The sequence below is a fragment of the Athene cunicularia genome, assembly GCF_003259725.1.
Source record: "Athene cunicularia isolate RWA chromosome 5 unlocalized genomic scaffold, athCun1 chr5_part1, whole genome shotgun sequence".
Classification (NCBI taxonomy): Eukaryota; Metazoa; Chordata; class Aves; order Strigiformes; family Strigidae; genus Athene; species Athene cunicularia.
In genome coordinates this window covers 45,972,004-45,988,866 of record NW_020799101.1, presented here as the reverse complement: position 1 = coordinate 45,988,866, position 16,863 = coordinate 45,972,004, and the positions used below count along the sequence as shown (strand labels likewise).

At 39.1% G+C, this 16,863-nt stretch overlaps 2 long non-coding RNA genes across 2 annotated transcripts in view; one reads left to right on the top strand and one right to left on the bottom strand.

Moving 5' to 3' along the window:
- Nucleotides 1–527: 527 nt before the first annotated feature.
- LOC113480794 lies at nucleotides 528–12,553 on the bottom strand. The gene is made up of 3 exons (XR_003398532.1): nucleotides 12,543–12,553; nucleotides 12,021–12,025; nucleotides 528–784 (listed from the first exon to the last, which is right to left on the bottom strand). It is a non-coding gene; the product is annotated as an uncharacterized LOC113480794 (long non-coding RNA).
- LOC113480796 overlaps nucleotides 12,534–16,863 on the top strand; it is a 19,688-nt gene continuing 15,358 nt past the window's right edge. The window contains exon 1 of the long non-coding RNA XR_003398534.1: nucleotides 12,534–12,638. This is a non-coding gene — a long non-coding RNA (uncharacterized LOC113480796). The remainder of the gene's footprint in view (nucleotides 12,639–16,863) is intronic.

The following is a 16,863-nucleotide window of genomic DNA, read 5'->3' as shown; positions in this document are numbered from 1 at the left end:
ATGGGCAGTGGTCTTCTGGGAGGAAGGCGGTAGGTCCTCCTCACAGTGTACGTTTCACCTTTCGCTTGGAATGTGATGATCCTCTGAGTTTGTAGTGTTCTTATCAGTCTAGGCCCAGTAATCTCTTTGCATAATGAGATTCATGGTCGTGAACATCCTCCTGTTTTATTCAATTATGCGCCTGCAATTCTCCACAGATGCTTCCTCTCTTGTTGTTCCCCCCTCCTCCTTCCTGTCACTTTTTTTTTTTTTTTTTTTACACTCTTATGTTAGTGCAATTAGGCATTTACTGTTGGTATTACACAATATGCAATAGTTCCTGTTATAAATTGAGACCACAATGGATCATAATCCAATTAAAACTTTATTAATTATAGCAAGTAGAATATGAGCAAAGACAGCGCTGGACGGCAGGGGAGTCTGCGCTCCGCCAACTGCCGTACTGAGCAGTTCAAACAGTCCCTTTTTATACATCTTTACTTCCGTGTTCATGAAGTAGTGGAGGTACTCTGCATGCTTCAGTTGTTGTTAGGGGGTCGTTTTCTGACCCCTCACTCATATGTCCTTATATGGGGTTGTTTGTCCTGTTTCTGTCGGTTCCTGGAAATCTGGCGGTTATCTTGCACAAGCGGTATCTGGTTTAATTTGTGTAAGCGATTGCGGTTATCTTATCTTACACAAGCGGTGTCTGGTAGCTGTTTGCATAAGCGATTTAATTTTGTTGCCTAGCCTTTACATTGAGCTTAACATAAATCTTAATAAACAATACCCTAGTCCATAGTTTCTCACAGTTCCTATTACAGTTCTCTGAATTTGATGAACAGAAGGTTTACCACCTATCACAGTTTTCTTTGACAACCTACCCAGCATGATCTGATATTGAAGTCAATGTCTATATTTCATTAAGTGCTATAGAAATCAGTGAAGATGCACAATATAAAAATCATCCTGGGACAGGAAGTATGGTAAAATATGTCATTGCATAAAAGTAGGGCCAGATCCTCATATCATTGTGCTAGTTTGAAAACAAACTAGTGGGAGACACCAAGTCAGAATAACAATTTAATAAGGAAAAAAAAAATAAAGGCAGATAACTGGGTTAAACTAACAGCGTCAGAATACAACCTGACACCCTGTTAATCAGGGTGGTGGTAGCAGTCTGGTAGAATGGTGGCTGCAGTCCCCCCGAAGCAGTGATCCCGTAGAGAAAAAAAAGTAGCTCCTGTCCTCTGGAAATCCAGTGGAAAAAAGAGGTCTCTGGTATTCAGAATCTCAGATTATATCCAGGATGGAATGCTGGTTTTCTCCCTCTGGGTGGAGCATCTCACAATGGGATAATGAGTCATGCTGCATGGCATTGATGGGCCATTAACAGAAAGATAGTCTGGAGGAGGGTGGGGGGAGGCAAGGAAACACTGCCCCGCCTGATTTCGACAGCTCATGAGGATGGTAATAGAATACACTGCAACCCAGGACAATCATATTGATCTTAAAGATTTTATTGCACTTAAATAGCAGGACCTCTGTTGACTAAAACAGTACATGACTTCATCTACACATCCATACATAAGATAATAAATATATATCATATATACATACATCCATACATATGATAATAATAAAAAGTTGATATATACCATATATTAACAGTATAAATATAAGAGGAAGTATTAATGTAATAATGTAATAGGCTTCAGTCTGATGTTTACTAGTCTTTGAATAATTGAATTGAATTTTAGTACATTATGATTTTAGTGGGTCTTGCTGGGGTGGAGTTAGTTTTCCTAGCAGTTCATATGATACTGTGTTTTAGGCTGGTTGCCAGAGCAGTGTTGGTAACAAACCAGTGTTTTACCTGTTGATGAACTGTGCTTGCAAAGCATCAAGGTCTTCTCTGTTTCTTAAACTGCCCCTCCAGTAAGTAGACTAGGAGAGGACACAGATGGAACAGCTGATCCAAACTGACCAAAAGGCTATTCCATACCATATGACATCACACTGTAATAAAAGCTCAGGGAAAGGAGGAGGATGCAGGGACATTCACGGTTATGGCATTTGTCTTCTGAAGCAACCAATACACGTGATGATGCCCTCTTTTCCTGGAAAAAGCTAAATACCCACCTGCTGCTGGGGATTAGGTAATGAATTCTTTATTTGCTTTTGCCTGCACGAACAGTTCTGGTTTACTTTGTTTTTATCTCAACCTATGAGTTTCTCTCACTTTCATCATTCTGATTCTCTCCCCCATTCCACTGTTAGGGACTAGATGACCTTCAGCTTTCGTGACACAACCACTTTCCTGGGCAGCCTGTTCAAATGCTTGATAACCTTTTGGGTGAATAAATTGTTCCTAATACCCAATATAAACCTCCCCTGGTGCAGCTTGAGGCCATTTCTTAAGAGCATCTCATGTGAACATGTTCCTGAATGATGCTGAAAACAGATTGAACTTTTCCTTCCAAACTCATATTTTGTGCTTTGCCAATTGTTTCGGGTTTTTTTTTTAACTCAGTGAAACAAATTTTAATAGCACATTATCAGTTCATGTCACTCCTAATCTACTGAGTTGATTTACTCAGGTTCAGCTCTGTTGAGCACATGTCCATCTCTTCATGCACAGGACAACTGGAAATATGTGTAAAACCATTCCTTCTTTTACTATAAAGAGAGATACCACATGTAGTTTTCTGTTCTAAAACTTTCAGTAAGTGTCTGAGGTATGGACTGCAAAACTTAAGACCTATAAATACATGTTAGCTAATAAATAAAGTTAAAGGATAACATTTGTTTAAGTTTCTAGATTCAGATTTCAAATAAGTATATCCTAGGAAGGTATAGAAACACTTGGTTCAGAAATTCAAGTAGGTTTGAATTATATAAAAGAACATATTTATAATTATAATGGGACTATCACAATATATTCCAATCACTATAATTAATGTTTAAAGTTTATTAACAACCTGAAAAGAAGAAAACAAAACATGGGAGAAATGTGAAAGACAATGTCAATTGTATAAAACAGGACAAAAACATTTTGAAGGACCAGGAATAATGAGTGCTGATGCATGCCATTTTAGAAAACTGAAGAATGTGTATAAATAGAAATCTAGTCTTCAAAACCCTGTTTAACGATCTGAGAGAGTAAGTAGGCCTAATCAGCATGGGTTTATGAAAGCAGGTCCTGCAGAACAAACCTGATCCCCTTCTACAACACGGAGACCTGCATACTGGATGAGGGAAAGGATGTAAATGTTGACTACATAGACTTTAGGAAGACCTTTGACACCATTTCCCACAGCATTCTCCGGGTGAAACTGACTGCTCATGACCTGGATGGGCACACGCTTTGCTGGGTAAAAAACTCGCTGGATGGCCGGACCCAAAGAGTTATGGTGAACAGAGTTAAATCCAGTTGTCTGCCAGTCACAAGTGGTGTTCCCCAGGGCTCAGTACTGGGGCCAGTTCTATTTAATGTATTTATCAATAAACTGGATAAGGGGATAGTATGCACCCCCAGTAAGTTTGCAGATGACAACAAGTTGGGTGGGATTGTTGATCTGCTTGAGGGTAGGGAGGCTCTGCAGAGAGACCTGGACAGGCTGGAGCCACGGGCTGAGGCCAAATGGAGGAGTTTCCATAAGGCCAAATGCTGGGGGCTGCCCTTGGGCCACAACAACCCCCAGCAGCACTACAGGCTTGGGGAGGAGTGGCTGGAGAGCTGCCAGTCAGAGAGGTACCTGGGGGTATTGATTGACAGCCGGCTGAACAGGAGCCAGCAGTGTGCCCAGGTGGTCAAGAAGGCCAATGGCATCCTGGCTTATGTCAGCAATAGCGTGGCCAGCAGGGACAGGGAAGGGATCTGACCCCTGTACTCGGCACTGGTGAGGCCACCCCTCGATTCCTGTGTTCAGTTTTGGGCCCCTCACTACAAAAAGGACATTGAATGACTCGAGTGTGTCCAGAGAAGGGCAACAAAGGTGGTGCAGGGTCTGGAGCACAGGTTGTACGAGGAGCGGCTGAGGGAACTGCGGTTGTTTAATTTAGAGAGGATGAAGCTGAGGGGAGACCTCATTGTCCTCTACAACTATCTGAAAGGAGGTTGCAGAGAGGTGGGATGAGTCTCTAACCAAGTAATAAGTGATACGACAAGAGGTGATGGCCTCAAGTTGAGACAGGGAAGGTTTAGACTGGATGCTACAATTATTTCTTCACAGAACATGTTATTAGGTGTTGGAATGGACTGCTCAGGGAGGTGGTGGAGTCCTCATCCCTGGAGGTGTTTAACACTAGGGCTGACAGAGCGCTTAGGAACATGGTGTAGTTGGGTACAGTCAGTGTTAGGTTAATGGTTGGACTAGATGATCTGCCAGGTCTTTTCCAACCTAGACAATTCTGTGATTCTGTAAAATGGCATCCCAGTGAAATCTTCATGATGAGCATAACTAGCAAGTGTTATAAATGTTTCTGTGGAGAGTAACAAGAGAGAAATCTGATAAGATAGAAGTGTGGGTAGAAAGTAATTAAAAAAAAAAAAACACAAAAAAAAAAAAAAAAAAAAAAAAAAAAAAATGTCTAGGAAAAGGTAATCTTAAAAAAGTGATAGAAACAAGGAGACAGGAATAAAGAAACTAAGAGAGCAACAGAGCCAGTAAAGATTTGAGGATAATAGCAGACAACAATTTAGTAATGATTTTACATAATATTGTACTGGAAGGGCCAAAGTAGTTCTGGGATGCTCTGTAGAGGCAATGTGATAATAGGTCTTGTCTATACCACTCCAACATGACCACATTTATGATACTGAATTCAGTTATAGACAACTGTTAGGAAGTTATTTACTCAAGGGACAGAGAAAAAAGAATGAAAGGCTGAAACACTGGTTTATGAGAATACTGAAGGAACTAAGCAAACATACATAACAAAAAAACTGATACTCAGAACACTGGTATCGTAGAAGTGTGCACATACTAGAACATTATGAACATTTTGAAGATAGAAGAATTACTTAGAGGAAGGCTAGAGGTGTAGATAGAATTATCTACCTGAAATGTTGTATCAGTATTTCTTTCAGATGAAACATTTTATGTAGTACTCTGTGGGAGAGAATCTGAAGTCAGAAGGAAAAAACATCCATTTAATTACCCAAAACTAGATTAGAGAAGTAAAACCACCAGATTATCCAATGTCATTGTCTTCAAAGGTTCTCCCAGTTTATTCAATGACACTTTCTAAGGTTGAAATGCCTCTGCATTTCTGTCACACAACACATGGAGCATTTATTTGATGCCTCATATAATCACAGCCTTGAAAAGCTTCACAATTTTTATTGTTCTTTAGTTTGCACCCTTGATGTAGCTACAACTAAAAAACCTGCAAAATCAGAGGAGTTTCCATGGTTTAAACAGCCTAATGGAATTTAGGGATTAGAAATTAAAAGGATGTGAATGACAGAACAATGAAGTGACTTTACAGCAGGATATTTTTTTTTTTAAACCTTCACACTGTTTTCAGAAAAGTTTCATTTAACTGTGTCTTTCTTTATTGTATCATCACTGTTTACATTTTAAAAATAAATATATATATATATATTATTAGTATAAAATATTTCATTTCCTCTATACTAATGCCAGCTCTCTCTCAATGACTTTTAGAACTGGCCTTAAGATAAGTGTAAAATGCCCTTAATATGACAGAGAATCAGACCCATACAATTAGCAACCAACAAGCAAGAATTATTTTCAAACAAGAAAAATATTGCAATAGTCATTTGGTTGCCTTCAAGGATAAGCAGACAGAGACAAATAGTTCAAAGGAGCCATCCAACCCTGCCAGGTTATGGAGCAAGAATCCCTATTACCAAACTTGGAAACCTTATCACCATATTTCATAGCAATGAAATATATTCTATGTGTAGCAAAACTAGATAAAGATACTGGAGCTAATACCGCCTACTAACTCCAGGAAAACAATACTGCTGCTTTGTCACAACCTTTGCTGAGCTTCTTTTTTTTTAAATTTTAACAGTCATGGATAGAGGCATTGGTAAAGCACCACTCTACGAGGTACTGTAACCGCAAGTGCCACAAGAGGTTACATATTTTCCTTCCAAAATGCAAGTTTACTCACCTTCAGTTATTCTGCTTTCATACTTCTAGCTTTCAAGCTAAAGAATGCAAGATGACTCCACTCCAGACCAAAGGATCCTTGTTGCCCACATTCACCATCTATTTGCAACCCTCTCTTCCTAAGTCCTTTTAATATGTACAGCAAGATTTTCTCATGTGAGAAGGGACACTGCCAGCAATTTGAACACAACTCAAAAGTACAGAGGAACTCCCTATCGGCTAAAGCACACACACAACAGATGGCTAGGATTAGAGAAAAACAATACTAGAGAGGAAAAAAAATACTAAGAGAAAAACAATGCCTACGAAGAAACCACCTGGTGAGTCAGGTAGGGAAAGGATAGCAACATCTTTGCTCTTTGCAATAGTGTTGCTGATTTTCCATCTTCCAATTCCCTGTTTGCTTTTTTTCTTTTTTTTTTTACCCTAGGAATTTATATTTTCTGACAGGAGTGCTTTTCCTCTTGAATACTTGGGCTGCTAACTAGCTCTAACCAAACAATCTTAGCTTTGCCTGCAATGTTACCTGTCATTTTATACATGGCTCTACTCTATCAACTTCCTCACAGCTTGGCAATATCCTCAACAGCCTGAGCCAAAGTTACACAGTTGAGCCACATCAAAACTCACCTCCAGTGACAGACATCTGATGCTCTAACAGAAAGGATAATATGCCCTGTTGCTTCTACAATATGAGCTTAGTCTCCAACATGTACAACCCAGAGAAGGACATTCATCTCTTAATTAATTTCACAGGTTGCATTTGGCTCATCTTAAAAGGTGTTTATTCCTAAAGGTTGCTGCTTTTTTCTGAAGTCCCATCAATTTTCTATATATGGTGAGTTTAATATAATGGTGATAATATTCTGGAGGGTTGTGGCAGAGTAGCTGACTTGCTTCAGCTTGGATGTGAAGCTCTGTGGTCGACTGAAATAATTGTTTATCATCAGCTCCTTTGAATGCTGTAATTTTTTCTCTCTTACAAGGCCAAAAATACACATGCAAAAAAATACAGAACAAACTGGAACAGATACATAATAATTCAAAAAATATGCTAGCAATTTCTGATCCCTTTCCCCATCTTTTCTTATCACAATATGCTCATGATATCCTGAAATAGACATATGTGCAATATGACGCTTTACACAATGTAACTCATTAGAAACAGCAATTTCTGAGTATTTAAAAGACCTGAATAATAAGAAAACTTCTGCCAGTGTCTTATACGGAATGTCACCCCTAGGAAACAGAAAAACTCTGAGGTCGTCATATGCCTCCTATAGCCCCATGATATAAAAGTGACTCAGTTATGTTCTGTATACCATAGCGATTATTGATCTTTAGTAACGATCTACTTTTGCCATTCCATCTGCCATTATTTTGTGCTGAAGAGAATGTTCTTTACTAGTTTTATGACATAAAAGCAGGTTCAGTATCTTGTTTTCAAATCAATACATCAGTGAAACAACAGGACATTATGAGCACAATGGAAGTAATATTCATAGATTGATGAACTTTCCTACTGGTTATAATTGTTATATGAGGATTTTTTTATTTAATTATTTTTTTCCCCCACTCTAGCCTTCTTGCCTGAATTTCTTTAGTTTCATTCATATCTATGCTTAGAGTGCCTACCAGTCTAGATTGAGTAATGAAAAGTGATGTAAAATCCAACAGACTGAAGAGTTCAGCCACATCTGATACACAAAACATTCAGTAAGTGAGGGTTTGTCTCCTGAATTCAGTGTACTGGAGAAAGTACTTACTGCTTCTAAAAGATATCACAGTGTATCTCTATTTACTATTGGTCCTGTGTAAATGCGTTTGACTGTTATGTTTTTTTTAATCTGAAAAATTTGTTTTTGTGAGTTTGGACTCATTCTATTTACTATCTGATTTTGACAGTAAGAGCAGATGAAAAAAACAAATCAAACCAAAACAAAACAAAAAAAACCCACCAACCAACAAGTAAACCATATTTGAACTTTATTTGTGCACTTCAGTTGTGTTGATATTTTGATTGTAAAACATAACTTCTCATATTTCTGCTGGAAACACCAAAAGGCAGGAACATCAGAAATGTGACAAACTTGAAAACACACAAACATAACATCAGATTATAGTAATATTTAGAAAAATAAGGCCAAAAAATAGCAAATAAAATAAGACCTTTTTAACTTAAAACATATTTATGAAAAATATTTAAGGAAGACAATCAGTTTTTATGATGATAAAAACCCAAACCCCTAACACTACAATATCCATCAGTCTTGTCTTTCTGACATTCAATTCCACTCATGGTAAATTATCCATGATATAGTTTATTCTGCTGCTGCTTTTTTTTTTTTTTTTTTAATAGATAAAAAAGAAAGCATTCAAGCAGTTTTATTTCCTATGACAATATTTTTCCTTAACTGTAAATGAACCTGGCATAAACATTTAACATGTTTTTTGGGGGAAGGGAGGGGAGTGATATAGTTATAGCAGTATATCATGTCATAACATGTATAGCTTGAAGGGCTGACTATTAATATTAGAAGTTTTATAAGCAAGAAATCTACAGACCTGTCAAGAAGATACATATTTTTTTTGCATGACCATGCTGTGTTTTTTTGACCGTTCAGACTTCAAATTTGATGACCATTCAGAAATTATATATGCAAGTTCTGTATAAATCACTACTTGAATGCCTCTGTAAGAGACATAAAGCAAACATACTCTGGAAATTCTTCAAACTCTTATCATGAAAAAAAAAAAAAGTTATTAAAATTCTTAGGCTGAACAGAGAACTTTACTGGGATTAAGTTAATCATATTTGCTTCTTTGTAGGACAAGACAAGAGTCATAGCAATTATACATTAACTTGACATAAAATTGCAATACATTAAAAATCAGAGCACTGTTATCATATGGTATTTAAGTATTCGCACAGATATACATTTCTATTTGTTTAGAAACTGAAATCATTCCACAGCTTCATAAAACTTTGTCCAAAATTTCTGCATGGAATATAGTGCTTTAACACATACTTTCTGACAACAACGAATCATAGAGAAGAGATTATATCTTACTTTTATTCATACTTCCCACTAATGCTGTTCTCCAACATTTTCTTATTCTAATTATAAAAATAAATTCAAGCACTCACACAGTATGTTATGAGTCATTTTTGCTTGATTGAGCTTTACAGTAACTTTTAATGTAAGCACCTCAGCTACAAAAAAATGTTAGGGTATATAGCAGATGTTCCAAAAGTTATGAACTGATTTAGTATCTGTGGGTGCGTATGCTGGGTTGTGAACCGTCTGCATCACTGACAATGTAAAAGTGTCATCAGCATTCAAGTTAGAAGATTAACGATGTCTAAATTAATGACTCAGATAAGAAAAGAATCTGTAGAATAACAAAAAAGAAATTTATCTACCAGTTGTGTATGCTTAGTAGCACTTGTTGAAAGTGCTGAGAGGAACGAGTTTTTGAAATGAGCATGCGCCAGAGCAACACACGGATTTGCTGTCACAAGCATATATAAGGACTTGTTTTTCTAATAAACGTTGGAGCTTGACTGGTAACCATATTGATGTGTGTCTTGTCTCACAGACTCCTCCTGCAACTAAGGGGGTTCCTGCCACAACTGGGGCCCAAATAGGCACCTCCTTTTATCGCTTAAATGCGGAACTCGCTTAAATGCAGATACTCCAAATCATCACCGAAGGTGATACCTGGAGCTTGCAGGTGGGGAAGCAGAAGAGAACAAGACAAAACGCTGGAGCGTGGAGATCCTGCAGGTATGGGAAAAGACATGGCCCTAAAACTGCTGTTAAGTATCCTCTCTATGAGAGGCAAAGAAACAGCTCTTAGAAATCTTAAAAAGCTCACTGAGTGAGCGCATGGAGAACTTGTTTTGCGATAATAAAAAGATAAAATAATGAACATGGCCAGGCTGTTAACACAGAGAATGAGAACACAGAGGGCGAGGATGCATATTTTGAACCTCGGGAGCAAGATTTATATGCTGGGTCTTTTGACTGTGATAATCTTTAAGACCCTGACGCTGTAAATCCTGAAAAAATAATCTGGCCTGTGTCCTCCCTTATCTGGGGATAATCCGTGGGTAAAATTGAGGCGAAAAACCTTGCCATAAGGTGATATGGCCATGGCGAGAAAGATTCTTGCTCCTGTAAGCTATGAGATGGGACATCTGCCACGTTGGGAAGGACTGCATTTTTCTGTTATTAAAGATCTACAGAAAAACATTAATGAAGACGGGTTGCAAAACTCATTTACAGCAGTTGTACTGGAGGCAATCGCTCAGGGATATCAATGGGCCCCATAGAAATTGGCGAGCACTGTTAAGAAAAAAACGGCATTTACGCCGGCACAGTAATCTATCTGGAAAACCGAGCATGTGGATCTCTGTGCTCAGCATTCGCGTCCCCCCCCGCCCCACCTGCAGGCGCGGAGCTGGCGGCGGTGGCCTGGGGCCTCCCCAAGCCCCCCCGCCGTGAAGCGGAGGCCTGCGGCTGAGCCCAGCACTGCGCTCTCGGCACCCCCCACCCCCTGGCAAAAGCGGCAGGTTTTTCACAGAGAAGGTGCTGACACTGTCAGGCAGCAATGGCTTTATATGTTCTTAATGGTTTTTTTTTGTATTTGTAATGTTTGTCATTTTATGTTGTGTGAGTAGTAATTGTAAGGGGCTCCTTTGTGTGGGTGTGTGATTGTTTTGCGTGTGTGAGACGCGGCCCAGCTGAAGCTGCGGATTTCTCTGGCCGCCAGGGAAGCGGCCAGGGAGGAATGAAGGAACGACAGGGTCCTAGTGCACGCCCGCTTGGTCATCAGCACTGCGGTTTGTTTCGGCTCACGGTTTTAAGTGTCTCAAGTGAAATATCTCCTCTAGCAGGAGGCAGTGTTAATTGTGTGTTAATTGTTGTCTTGAATTTAGGTGCATACTCTGCGGGGAGAGTGCACCTCTGAACCATCTGCCTGAGAGGGATATTGTCAAAAAATCATCTACAACCTTACGGGAGTTGTTTGTTTTACCATGGGTCGTCAATGCTGGTTATGAAAAGAAAAATCAAAATTATGGTCTGTACCCCTGTGTTCAGTTACAAAAGGATCAAAAATTGTTCAGCTTGTTAATTTTACTGCAGCTCCCCCTAATAGTATGCCAAGAAGCCGTGACTCAGGATTTCAATCAGCAGGCACCCCTTAAATATTTTTGGACAAAAACGTGACACAAGGTTAACTTCTAGTAAAATGTACTCTCATTAAATTTAAAAAATCTGTTGAGCTGACAAACATCTTAGATACTGCTGCAGATGTGACTATAATATCTGTGAGCAGATTGGCAGTTAGCTCCGGTAACTCAAATGTTTTTCAGGGTTGGTGGTCATGCTGTAGCAATTTAAAGCAAGGATCTCATTCATGTAAGGGGCCCAGAAAACTGGGTAGCAAATATTCATCCATTTATATTGGAGACCCCTATTACTTTCTGGGGTCATGACTGTATGGCTCAGTGGGGAACTCAAATTGGATCAAATTTGTCTTGATCACCACTGTAGCACAACCCACCCCTAAACCCACCCTGAAACTAACCTTGTAAACCGAATCACCTGTGTGACTCTGTCAGTGGCCTTTGCCAAGGAAAAAGTTGTGCCACCTTAATGGTTTCATTCAGGGGCAATTAAATTTCTTATTTTAAAGAAAAGTGGTAAATAGTGACTTTTACATAGTCTCTGACATATTAATGATACTATTGGAGGATAAAAAAAACTTTACAACCATGAATGCCCTCCCCTACAATGATTACCTGAAACTGGCATCTTGTAGTAATTGATCTAAAGGATTGATTCCTTTTATCATTCCCTGGCATCCAAATGATGCACCTAAAATTACTTTTTCTATTCCCACTATTAATATTAGTGAACCTGCAAAACAATACCACTGCGTTATTTTACCATAACACATAAAAATCCCACCAGGTCCCCTAAGCTGTTATATATCATTATATGGATGACATCCGTATAGCAACAAAAACACAGGAGATCTTGAAAAAGGCTCTTGCTTTAACCAGACACTCACTATCTCAAATGGTGTTGCAAATACCATTTCAAAAGGTACATATACCATCATCAGGCAGTACCTGGGCTGAAGAATTTGTGAACAGACTATTGTCCTGCAACAACTTAAACTTAAAACTGATACTAAGACTTTACAAGATTTACAGAAACTGTTAGGAACCATAAATTGCTTACAGCTGTTGTGGGCCTAGCTGATGATGATGATCTGCATAGCTTGTTTGATATTTTATGAAAAGATCCTTCACTGACGTCACCCAGAGTGTTTACAGAGAAAGCAAAACAAAATCTCCACCGTATAGCTAACACCATCTCAAACAGACAAGCATCGCAGGTATACCACATTCCCCCACAGGACAAACCATCATAGAAAGAGCACACCAAACATTGAAAGCACTTTTGCAAAAACAAAAAGGGGGAGAGGTCTTGGCTCCAGGTCAGCCATATGCTCTGCTGTTTCAGTGGAATAAAGAACACATGCATTTTTTTTCACCATAATGCCAGGGCAATACAAAACCAAATTTTTTTTATCGACTTGCCCTGAATACCAGAAAGACTCCATCTTTTCAACAGGGAAGTGGTGTCGACCCTTGGGGACTCACCTCCTCAGAATTCTAACAGTCTGTTGTCATTCACATAGCTGCATTTCAAATGTTAAAATATGTAGATGTGTCTGTTAATACCTTTTCTAGAGCACTGTTTGCATCCTGTCATACAGTGGGGAGTCAAGCATCTGACCTGCATTCCTCATTCACCAGCGGGTCAGGCCATTGTGAAGCATACATCTAGCAAGCTAAAGCATGTATTACAACAACAATAACGATAACAGGAACAACTACAAAAAAAAGGGGCAAGATGCAAGATATCAATCTACACCTCACGAAAGGCTAAATAAGGCATTATATGTCATGAACCTTTTAAACATTTCCTCTGTCTCACAGGTGCCACAAATATTGTGTCATTTCTCATCACAGATACCAGATCAACAAGAAGTCCAGAGCAAGGATCAAGTGTTAACAAAAAAATACTTAGAAAGTAGTAACTGAGAAGGACCATATCCTTTAATAACCTGGGGAAGAGATTATGCTTGTGTCTCCACAGGTCTCAGTCTCCAGTGGTCACTGGCAAGGTGTGTGCAACCATACTGAGGCATGAGAGGCAGCCAGCACTCAGGATCCAGCTGTGGGTGCTGCGGATGCCCCTGTGCGGACAGTTTGTGATCTTTTCAACTGATAATTTAAACAGAATGTCTGCGTAATGTTTGCTACTGCAGCAGAACAAACCACACTACAGTTGCCAATTCTTTTAAGAGAAAATGCTAACAGTAATTGCAACTAATTAATGAAATATATAGGCTTACTAGTCACTAGTGAAAGATGTAGTTTAGATGAAAAGTAATTATTAATAAGGATGAAATGCTGTAAGAATGTGTGTATTCAACTTTCTTTGTTTAGCAATATTAAGAATTAAAAGCTCAAGTGGTTAACCTTATTAGAAACTCCCTTGGTTTTTCCCCCTGGAGTGCTGGCCAGGTTCTGGGCGGAACTCAACAGGAGGATGAGATCAGATGTTCCTGCTCAAAGAAAATTGCCAGTTATTTTGGCCAGTTGATTTAGAGGCTGGACCTGCTTGCAGCGATGTTGGATGCCTCACCTACAGATGGACGCATCATGTAGGATTTCCGATTTGCGAGGAAGGGCACTCTGAATTCTCGCTGCATCCAGGGTTCCCCAGCAATTTTGGATCTGAATGTTAATACCCCATTAATTAAGTGTGCTACTCTGTGTTTTCCTTACTGTTTATTTTGTACTATTTAGTCATATCCGTTATTTATAGGTAGTGAAATTAGCCTACTCTTTTATCTAGTAATTGTAACTGCTGTATTGTTTTAACCTTCTGTGGAACTATTCCAAGTACACTATGCTTTTGAAGTTTGTCTAACCCTTAATTGATACAGCTCTCAAACAAGTCTTGCAGGTGCCATTGCAAATCCAAGAAAGGGGAGATCTGGGAGGCATTGGCCTTACACAGCCTCTGACAAACAGCTAAGCTTTGATGAAGAACAGGCCTCGTAGGATAGATAAGAAACTGCTGAGTTGTGCCAAGGTGGCAAGGAAAAATAAATCAGGACAGCAGGCATTTTGCCTGGGCTTAGCAACTGCTGCTGACCCATCTCAGAACTGTTTGATTGGAGTTAGAACTTGGAGGGTCTCTTCCCCCAGTAGCTGGGAATAGTATGCAAGATCAGGCCTGGGGATGTATATAGTTTGGTGGACAAAAAGCCTATCTGACACATGGTTGGTATAATGAGACAGTCTAGCTAGGATGGCAAAACATGACTCCTTCAGCAGTACAGATAAATGATATTTGGTTTTGTAGTGATACTTACACGATGTGTTTACATCTTGAAGAGAGAAGAGTATTTAATAATGATTCAGTAAAAGGTTACCAATTACTGGATGGTTAAAAGATTTGTTTTTACATGGACTAACAGTTTAAATTGTCATTATAATACTTTTAATGATGTTAAACTGTGTGTGGAAGTGTTTTGAGAATGATGGACTGAGCAATAAAAGGGGTCTGCATTGCTCAAAAACAAAAAGAGGGATTTGTGGAATGGCTGGAAAACAACGGGCACATTATGAGCAATCCAAACCGAGTGGCCTCACTGTAAGAAGAGGCTGTAGCTGTTGTGAAGAACACCTGCAAGGCCAAGGGGCTGAGAAACTGCATATGTAGCAAAAAGATAAGGAAGCTGAACTGTGGAAAACAAGATGTTTGCCTGGCAGCAGAGCGGCGCATGGACACCACACTGGGACCAATCACAGAGTGTAAAAGGGTGCATGGACAAGTAGCTTTAGCCTATTAGCAATCAAGTAGCTTGCACATGTACTATATGGTGGTCTATAAATTGCTGTGTATCCTTTAATAAAATAGCATTGTGGAGGTCTGGAGAGATTGTCACTATATCTTGCTTAGCCCCCGGGAGTAGGGGTTATAAAAGCCTTATCCACCTTGAACAAAATAGCCTGTTGGAGTGTAAAAAAAATTAACATCTAATATAGTAAGTAATTTGTTGACAGATGAAGGTAGTATAAAGCACGCTGTTTTGCAGAATAAAGCAACTATAGATTTGTCTTACTGGCACCAGAATATGGATATGAAGAATTTAAGGGTGTGTGCTGTGTGAATCTTTCTGATCACTCTCAATTTATCTCTAGGCATTGTTAATAACTGCAAGACAATATACATAGTGGGATTATTGCTGTTTTGTGTGGTAAATAGGATAGAGGCCTTAATAAAAAGAAAAGGGGGAAATGTGGGTGTGTATGCCGGGTCACAAACCGTCTACATCACTGACAATATAAAAGTGTCATCAGCATTCAAGTTAGAAGATTAACGATGTCTAAATTAATGACGCACTTGTGTTAGAAGACTAACAGCGTCTAGATTAACGATGGCTAAAAGCAAAAGTGGTTTTGCTCATTAGGGAAGCAACAGATAAGAAAGAAATCTGTAGAATAACAGAGCAGAAATCTACCAATTGTGTACGCTTAGTAGCGCTTGTTGAAAGTGCTGAGAGGAACGAGTTTTTGAAATGAGCATGCGCCAGAGCAACACACAGATCTGCTGTCACAAACATATATAAGGACTTATTTTGGTAATAAACGTTGGAGCTTGACTGTTAACCATATTGATGTGTGTCTTGTCTCACAGCCTCATCCTGCAAATAAGGGGGTTCCTGCTACAAGTATTGTTTTTCATTCAACATTTTTGAATATACAAAAGTTGATAATTTCATAGTATTTCTGCCATATTTTTTTTTCCTAATTTATCAGTTTCCCCTCATTTTAGAACACAACACAAATACGTATTGTCACAAACTGTTCATAAACAAGAAACTGCTCATAAAGCCGATGTCTCAAACAACTTGAGGAATGCTCTGTTGGGGAAAAGTGGAGCAAGCACTGTAGAGGCGTAATGGTGGGCCATTTCTGTCCCACTCCCTTCCGTGGTTGCCCATAGACAGAACTTGCCAAACTGTGCATGTATAAGCCAGACAAAAGAACCTTGTGGAACAACCTATTGCACATACATAAGAAAAACGATATCAAGGCAATACCCCACGTGTGTCTTTGTCAACCCACCACATACAGACCAAGCTGGGCTTACTGTGTGACAACCCAGAATCTAAGATTAGTGATACCCCTTTTCCTATCCCTCCCTCCTCTCTTTTCTCTTTCTTCTTTTTGCTCTCTCTCTTTTTCTTACATATATTAATGTATATGTTTTGTACAAATTGAATTGAGATTGGTTGATCATTAACGGGTTATTAGGAAAATAGTGTAATTGCCAAAATGCCTTTATTCCTTCCCTGATTGTTATCTGTTGATTGCTGCCAAATTGTCTTCATACAGTCACTAAAGTGATCAGTTAATAAAGTCAGCGACACAGTTGTTTCTTTGTAGTGACTCGGCCTGCCCTATGGCTCTGCTGAGCAGAAATTGTATCTCCTACCTGCACACAGGCTCTTGGGAAATTCAGAAGATTCACCCCCCTTGTAACCTACCTTGTGGGATGAGATACATATAATACAGATTTATTTTAATAATCACTCTAACTATTCCCTATACACACAAAAATATATCTCTCCTTTTCTT